Below are 9,743 nucleotides of genomic sequence, written 5' to 3' on the forward strand. Positions count from 1 at the left end.
AATGAAAATTGCCCTTTCTGCAGCAGTGGAGAACATTTAGATGTTTTTGCCTGATCTAACGTGTTTATTCCAACCCAAGAAAGGCAGGGAGAACACAAATACGCAGGACAAGCCAAGTCCTGTTATAGGGAACCACTGGCCTAAAGTATATTCATATAGAGTTACAATAAATTGATGGTGTCCTGCATATGAACTTCTTAACACATAAGTATTGACAGCTCTAAAAAGCAATACTTAAAAATTTGTGAAAAGCAAGATGACATATAAATGAAAACCTCTGGTAAATTCACAAAAAACTAACGATTGCCTTCATTTCAAAGGATTTTGTGTTTATTTTAACGTTGTTACTATTAAAATTATAGTCAAACGCTGCCAGAAAAAATTGAGTTCAACTAGCATTTCTAAGAAAGTAAAAGACTCTAATTTTATAGACTTTTACCATCATTGAAAAAAAAAACATACTTTTACTCTTAATTAATGTTTTCTGTGGCACCCGTGCTGCCAGATTTTGCTGATTCATAATTGTTCACACAGGTGGCGATATTTATTTATTTATTTATTTATTCTGCAAAGTGAACTTCCAATCTGTTGATCGTTGCTGTACAGAAAAGATCTTGAAAAGGTTTATTTCCAGTGATTGGGGCATGTTGTGATACTCAGCGTGACCGCTCTTTAAAGAGTAACAACAGTGTTTTTTTTCCCAATTTACTACGTAGGTAAATCATTAAGATGTAAACAGAGTCATCCAGAGTTGTCAGGTGGCCCCTTCAGATCGGAACCAAGCCCTTCTTGAGAAATTGGCTGATTCAGAGCTGTTCACAATAGCGGTGCAGCAGACATCTGAGGCACTCCATGCCTCTAAAAAGCTCCCTCACAGAAAGTTATGACGTGAAATGGGTGTGAATACGCTGCCTGACAGCTGACACTTTTATGCACTAGTTTTGTGAAGGTTTTGGTCTAATACGCATTTTAAAATCCGTTCAAGGTGGAGTGGTGTGTGCAGGACGCTGTAAGGCCAAAAGCTCCCCAAAGAAGTTTTATTCATTATTTATCACCATTTTACCATCACAGACACTACATATAAAAAGTGAGAGACGTGTAGGTTCACTGGTGGCTTTGGCTAGTAAATAACATGTCTATATCCATCCATCCATCCATCCATCCATTTTCTAAGCCGCTTCTCCGTCAGGGTCGCGGGGGGGTGCTGGAGCCTATCCCAGCAGTCTTCGGGCGGGCAGGATACACCCTGGACAGGTCGCCAGTCCATCGCAGGGCAACATGTCTATATCCATGTCAAAATCATTGTGGTTCCGATCACCACCACTGTAAAAAAAACGAGTTTCTCTACAATGAATCACATCAAACCGCTCAACGATTCAATCTCAGTCACTCAGTTATACAGAAATGTAAAAAATGGGTGGAATTGCCCTTTAAGTAAAACCTATGAGAGCAAGAAGCAGAAGCACTTTAGCACAGACAAACATTCATTCCTAAATCGGCCGATTAACTGTGACGGCAAGAGTGATTGCTGCGTTTAATGAACAGTAGGGTTACTGTACTACCTGTCATTTCTCATTCTCTTTCCCTTTTTTCTCACATACGTTAAATAAACGCCACAATGAGGGAATAAATAAAGAAATAAATAAACAAACAACTGCTTAGCTGCAGGAGGGTTTGGCGTGTGCTCTGCAGGCAGAGGGGACGGTGACGCCGTGGCTTGTGGCCAGCGTCTCCAGCAGGCTGCCAGAGGGAGAGATTGGAGTGCATCTGTCTGGCAGCGCTGGCTGTAATCACAGCTGATGAGTCCTTATTAGCCACGCTCGTCTGAGGCCTTCACCCAGCATTCAGGCTGGAAGAGGACGAGCCGAGAGGGCCCATCAGTCCCCCTAAACAAGCGCCAACGGACATGACTGCAGAACGGGGGGGGGGGGGGGGGGGGGGGGGGTTTGGGGTGCGCCGGCACACACGCTTCTGCTGATCGCTTCCCATCATGCATGCTGATATGGAGTCCCTGTAAGGGGAAAGGGGGCCGGGACGGTGTCCTTCACGCAAGCTGTGGCAGAAAATAGGCCGGATAAATGCAGTTTACACACCTATACTGCAAAAAATGGTCTCTTGTCAAGTGAAATGATCTTAAATCTAGTCAGTATATCTAATATGTCCCATTATGAGACGGTTGCGCACTTCTAATAAGATTATCTAGCTTGTTTCTGGACAATTTTAACACCTTTTTACATGTTTTAAATCATTTTCCGTGTTTTAAGTAAAATTATGTCACTGTACCAGCAGGTAATTTGGCTGGTTTCAAGTATATTTCTTAAAACAAACTAAATGATCTGCCAATACAGTGAGATAATTTAACCTGAAACAAGTACAAAATCTAGAAATACGTTACATAATCCTAAATTAAGATTACCATAATCTCAACAGGAGAAATATTAGATTTCTTGCCTATTTTTAAGATCATTTTACTTGACAAGATGTCATGTTTTGCAGTGTATATGCTGGTATCAGTGGATTCCCCTCAACTACATATCTGGATTATTTTTGTTAGACGTGAGGAATTTGTCAATTAAATATAATATCAGACTTTTCTGTGTTCAGTGTGTCACTCTCTACCTTCATTCCAGCTTCCATTCTTTTCAGGAGACTCACCTTCGGTTCCTCACAGAATCTGCAGACACGCCTCCAAAGTTCAGTCTTAGAAGCTGGTTGATGATTTTCTGAAGTGATCAAACCCATTCAGTGGTGCTGAGGTCTGGACTCTGGGGTGGTCAGTCCATCGTTCAGCTTCTTCGTTTGATGTGTCCGTCTCCTTTTCTCAGTGAGGTTCTTCTTGATCAGACCCACAGTCTTCTCACAGTGGAAGGATGGACAGAAACACCTGTGGATGTTTTCAGAGCTGAAGCAGCTTGATGTTCTCCTCTCTTTTGGTGTCTAGTAGGTGTTCCAGATGGTTGTTAGGAGACCCATTGTCTCTGTAGCTTTAAAATTTTTTGGAAACGGTTCTTTTTACTTATTTCTCTTTAAATTTCCTTCTGCATGTGGATTATTTAATATCTAATCTGATAAAATTTATCGTGAAAGTTGAATATCTTGTGCTTAACATCATGTTTGACTAGAAAATACATGGTCTTTGACTTTTGCCCAGCGCTGTGTGACATTTTCACACTATCTTTCTTGGTGTTTAGAACAGATTCAGACTAATTAAATACAAATTGTCGGGTTTATTTTCTGGGCTGTTGTTAAAAGCTTATTTTTTGACACTGTGATTCAGTGCTGGCTAGTATGTTGTCACAATTGTTGTGCCATGATATTAAATTTCAGCCTTGGGGTTTATTTTTATTATGATAGTTAATAGACAATGAGCATTAAATCTATAATATAATGCCCGTGAAACAGCAGTACCTCTAGCAAGTTTTCAGTTTTTCATTTTAATCTTGCGCACTTTACCCATAACTTTAATGTATTTAACTCACTTCAGATTATTTTAGAGAAATAATTTTCAAAACACAAGAACGAAACATAAGTGCACTATGATATTGATTTTCAACTTTAATATATTTGATAGATTAGCCGTAAATCCATGACACAACAACCACAAAATAGCTGTCCTTGAAAAATTAGCTTGTATTTAATGGCTCTTTCAACTGGAACTCGATTATATAGTGCAGCATATGCAAGAATAATTTGAGGATAATAATTTGTTGTTGATGAAAGACGGAAATATTACGGTAAATGATAATGATAATGATATCATTAATGGCAATTTTGAGGGGCTTTCGTCAATTGTTTCCCATCCGGCGTGCTAAAAGGGGGGTGGTTGCGGGGGCTGTGTGTTCCTCGTCGAAGCTTTTTGAGAAAATAGGTCTCTTAAATCTGCACAATCGCAGTGAAATAGCAGAGAAATGTTCTTTTACAGGAACATTCCTCAGGCCAGGAGTGTGCAAGCAGCCTCTGTTGGAGGCCTCAGCTGGTGCTTTTACTTTGTGGGTATGAAACAGGTGGACATTAAAAGCTCAGGATGAGACAGTGAGTTACTGAGGGTACATTTGGTATCGTGCATTTTCGAAATAAAGGTTTCAGAAGGGCTTCTTTCAGCAGGAATACAGAAGAACCACTTTACAGGAATATTTGGAGTTTCAATGAAATGGTCACCCAGTGTGACGCCATACCAAGGTGGTGCTCTAACTGAGCAAATCTGCCGATATCCTTTTGAAATACTTTATGCACGAAGCTGAACATAAGAAAATAGTTTTAATATTCTTGAAGATTTTCCTGCATTGTTAGTCCTTTCAGTTTAGTTAAGCCTATTTATTTTGTCAGGAACTGCAGTACAGTACGGAAGTCTGAGGCACCCAAGACACATTTTCAAAATCTATTTATTTGTGTAGTTTGTGTTTATTTGATGAGAAAAGTGTTAATATCTGAATAAACAAAATGTATAGAATATTAACTAATAATGATTTTTATATGTGTGTATAGATGTTGGTGTGTTTGTTTACCCATCTCCAAGCCTCTCCTCGAGGAAGCCCAGTATTATATGTAGTTAAAAAGCAGCTCCTGGTTCGACCAATCAGTGCTCAGTAAATTGAGCTCATGATGTCATTGATGATATTAACGAGTCTCTGTGGCGGCTGTGAAGGTGTCAAGGACAAATATGGACCCAAGAAATTCTTCTTAATTTTGATTGTTTTTCTGTTTATTTGAATTATGAATACGACTTTATTCTAATGTATATTGTGATAAACTCACTGCTGAGGTCAACTGTTTAAACATTTGCTTAGATGCCTAAAACTTTCACACAGTACTGTATGTCGAAACAAGACATTCATCTCAAATGAGAAACAATGCAATGTTTGTGTTCCTCTGTTATGATGTTCATTTGCAGCCTTTCATACAGACTCTGCGCTAACATTCCCTTTTTTCGCCTCATGAATATCGATGCACTTGGATACGTCACTCAGGTAACAGCCACCAATCCACATTCAAATGACTTCACATTCAGGTGATTATTTATTAGAATGCAGAACGGAGGCCTTATGGAACATACCATGTTACCAACTCTTGGCAAACATTTCAAAGTAGCAGAACCACGACTGAGAAAACATAATATTTCAGCTCCTAAATGTTTGTTTAGATGCAGCAAAAGTCACATGGCATACAATATAATCAAGTTGCCCATGGGAACCTATAATTTGGAGCAAGTTCAATCAGTCTTCATGAGAAAGTTATAAGAAAGGAGCGGTGGGCAGCCCTATCCACAGGGAGCAGGTGGGGGTTGGGTGCCTTGCTCGAGGGAATTTCAGTCATGTATTGTCAACTCAGGGGATTGAACCAGCAACCTTCATTCAAAGGTCTGGTTCCCAACCCTCCAGCCCATGACTGCCCCAAGTCTTATGTAAAATTTTACTGAGCGAAGGGGGTTAATTCACCGGTCTATACATTGTTGAGGAAAATGTTAGTTATCCCATGTAACTGATCCTCTTTGAGGCTAAATATTGCACTGCTCTCCCAGGGATTAATAAACTCTGTTTTGCCTTGACCTCAAAAGTGATGGAAGGTAACCAGACTGAAGTGCATGTTATGTGGATCAAAGTAGTCTACTTACATTCAGGTGGCTGCCCAGCATTTACAGGGAATGGCTGAGCATTATGGCCTGTAAAATTTCACCACCACACTAAGATTCAGTCAAATGATGGTTCCTAAGTGTATTTATGAATAATGTACTGTCCATGTGGTAGAGTGGCATGTAAAGAAGCGATGATAAAGAAAGAACAAACAATTAAAAAGCAGTTTAAAGTATAAGCAATATGTGCCTAAGTGTCAATGCACTTAAGGACTGATGGGGTAAAGCGAGGTCACGTTTATTTATGGCTGGTCAGAACTGAGGCCTTTTACTGAAAGTAATAGCTTTTCAAAACAAAAAATGAGCACTTTTATTTTGAATGTCTCTCTGTAAAATGACCCAATATGACTGTCATGTAAAGCACGTATGCTTTATGAATGTTGATATAAACATACAGAAAGTGTGTATGTGAGATGTCATGAATGTATATAGACACACTTCATTTGTTCCTGTTTTTTCTCTAGTACCTTCTCAAGTTACTTTATTTTGGAGTATTTACAGAACATAAGACATTGTAAATGATCCAGTTTCCAGCCAGCTCACTTGGACTTTTGGCTGGTGGTATAAATCCCATCCTTAATCTGGCCAAAGCTTTATTCCTAAATCAGAGCTCAAACTTCCTGCTGGTTCACAGGTCGTGAAATACCATCTCGGCTCTGATAGCAGAGGGAGGAGACGCACCTGTAGCGTGTTGGCGGTGTTTGCATCAACACACAGCTCAGGCCGGGTTGTCTCCTGAAGCAGATGGTGCAGTTTTCACCTTGGCTGAAAAGAAAGGGGAGGAAAAAAACGTGTGCAGGAACAATACAGGCATTGTAGTGTTACATAGCGAAGCCTCCATTCGTTGCGTATCCTGTGTTCCTCTGTTATGATGTTCATTTGCAGCCTTTCATACAGACTCTGCGCTAACATTCCCTTTTTTCGGCTCATGAATATCGATGCATTTGGATACGTCACTCAGGTAACAGCCACCAATCCACATTCAAATGACTTCACATTCAGGTGATTATTTATTAGAATGCAGAACGGAGGCCTTATGGAACATACCATGTTACCAACTCTTGGCAAACATTTCAAAGTAGCAGAACCACGACTGAGAAAACATAATATTTCAGCTCCTAAATGTTTGTTTAGATGCAGCAAAAGTCACACGGCATACAATATAATCAAATTGCCCATGGGAACCTATAATTTGGAGCAATTTCAATAAGTCTTCATAAGAAAGTGGCGAAAGCGCTTCAATTTCATGCAAATATTTTAAAGCCTCCACACTACGTTGTTATTCAGGCCGTGTCTGACGTTCCTCCAGCGCCTCTTTTGAAGAGTCCTGCCATGATTGTCAGAGCAATTATGACGCTGATGCTTGCAGCAGTGATTGCAGGGTGAGGCTTACAAAAGAGGATTCCTGTTGATAGACTGGTGCACAATTACATTCACACTCTCAGGTGAGGGGGGCATGGAAATAAAGCTGGTGCCTGTAGCAAAGTATTGGTCAGGGGGTTGATTTATTATTATTTTCTTAAAAATGTATCTTTCAGATTTGCTAATATTATAGCATTTCCGAGTCTTCTATCTGTAATAATGCAGGTGCAAAAGTGACAGCGAGCCTGATTGGTACAATTATCTGCAATTATGTCGGAGACAAGAAACTCGGAAGGAGTGCGTTCGGAAAAAGTTTTTAACAGTAGCAACGATCAAGGTAATTACCAACTAATGTCTGCTCATCTGTGAAACCCTGTGTAACGGAGCAATTAATGATAGCTACACTACATGGCCAAAAGTATGTGGACAACTGACTGTCACACCTATATGAGCTTAATAAGTTAAAATAAGCGATACTTTTTTAATCCCACAAATGGGGAAATTCCACCTCCACATTTAACCCATCCGTGAAGTGAAACACCACACACACACTAGGGGGCAGTGAGCACACTTGCCCGGAGTGGTGGGCAGCCCTATCCACGGCGCCTGAGGAGAAATTGGGGGTTAGGTCTCTTGCTCAAGGACACCTCAGTCATGGACTGTCAGCGCTGGGGATCGAACCAGCAACCTTCCGGTCACAAGGCCAGCTCCCTAACCTCCAGCCCACGACTGCCCCCCTAGGAGGTGCACCATGCCCGGAGGTACTGCAATACCATGTCGTTGCGTGGAGTAATGCGTGGACTAATATGTAGTCCTCATATCGAGGACGTATCAGATATTAAACTGATAAGAACAGATACTGAACAGATACTACACTTGATCTTAGCCAAAAGGCCGAGAAGCTTGTTCCACTTTAAAACAATTCATATGGAGTTGCTCCCACCTTTGCATCTGTAAGAGCCTCCACTCCTCTGGAAAGCTTATCACAAGATTTTGGAGTGTGTTTGTAGGCATTTGTGTCCATTCAGGCAAAAGAAGATTTGTGAGGTCAGGTACTGATGTTGAACAAGACGTCCTGACCCTGATCCAGATGGCTTTCAAGGTAACACGTTACTGTGGGTCAAGTTTATAAAGCCACATGACAATTAAACAAACTTTGATGACACTTTCTATGAATGTCACGTTTGTAAGCATCTATAAACACATTTATAACATGATATAAGGCATTATACACATAGTTCTAATTATTTATAAAAATGAATTACACTGAATTTCACTTTATAGCTCTGTTTATTATGCATTATGAAGTGTTATTATAATGCATTATAAGCAGTGTTAAGTTAGTGTCAAGCTAACGGTGGTGTACATTGACTTTCCCACATTGGGTGAATCACTGATGGCGGCACTGGTTTAAACTGGTTTAAACATTTGAAGCCTGTATTGAGCTTTATTGTGTATGTTTTAGTGTTTGGGTAAATCCTTCAGTAAATACTTCAACTTGAAGCCTCACTCAACACTTTATGTGTTATAAACAGTACTTACAATGCATTATGTCAACAATTCATTGCTATAATGTGTAATGCAGTTTTATAAATATTTATAGTCATGTTTCTAATGCCTTACAAATGTTATGAATGTGTTTATAGATGCTTACATAGAAAGTGTTACCCAAACTTTTCATGACAGCTGACAAAACAACATAAACATCTACTAAGGCTTATTCACGTTTGTATTATTCAAATCCACACACACACAATATACACATTAGTATAACCAGTATTGCCCTATTTTCATTGTAGCTTTAGTACAGTAGTATAAGCTATGATATGTACAGTTGAAAAGATTGCCATGTGACTGCTGTCATAACAAAACCTCATATCTCCAAAAGGATAACTTTACTTTATTTTTAATGTAAGTGAGTGGAACCAAATGTTTTTCCAAGTAATATTGTGACATTTGTTTTGGTCTATTCATCATGAAATTTATACACAATGTAAAGGACAACAGTCATTTTCAAATGATGTCAAAAACTATGCAAATGGAGATACAAGGTTTTGTTCTGACAGCAATGATACATGCAATTAGTAAGTCTGTGATAGATAAATGAGATGCAGATACACAAGGAATGGAATATTGATATGTACATATATTCCACATTATACAAGATATGGATAGAAGATGTGCAAGACGTCATTCTATACGTGCAGATATAAATTTGCTAGATAGACGTTACAGTATGATCAGGGTCTGTTTGAGGAGTGGATGTGATGTGGATTGTCCATAGAGATCATGATGATGATGATGATTCAGATATGTAGTGACAGACCCATAGACCTATATACCTGTGCTACTAGCTGTTCAGCAGCCTGATGGCCTGGAGGAAGAAACTGTCTTGGAACCAGTTGTCTTCAGCGCCAAGTTGACATAACATCTATGTCAAGTGACATAGATTTTTATTGAATTTGGCGTTGTTATAACACTTCCTGCAACAGCCGATTATCCTTCCTCCACCAAACTTTGCTGTTGGCACCATGCATTCCGGCAGGTAGTGTTCAAAAGGCATCCACCAGACCCATATTCATCCATCAGACTGCCAGAGAGAGAAGCATGATTCATCAGTCCAGAGATCATGCTTCCACTGCTCCAGAGTCCAGTGGTGGCATGTTTTACACCACTCCAGTCACCGCTTGGCATTGCACATAGTGATCTTAGGGTTGTGTGAGCTGCTTGGCCATGGAATCCCATTTCAAGC

General features: G+C 39.8%; 1 pseudogene; it reads right to left on the reverse strand.

The window, feature by feature from the left end:
• Positions 1-7,730: 7,730 nt before the first annotated feature.
• On the reverse strand, positions 7,731-7,897 carry LOC119265294 (annotated as a pseudogene).
• Positions 7,898-9,743: the final 1,846 nt, after the last annotated feature.

Source organism: Pygocentrus nattereri, chromosome 15, assembly GCF_015220715.1.
Source record: "Pygocentrus nattereri isolate fPygNat1 chromosome 15, fPygNat1.pri, whole genome shotgun sequence".
NCBI classification, from domain to species: Eukaryota; Metazoa; Chordata; class Actinopteri; order Characiformes; family Serrasalmidae; genus Pygocentrus; species Pygocentrus nattereri.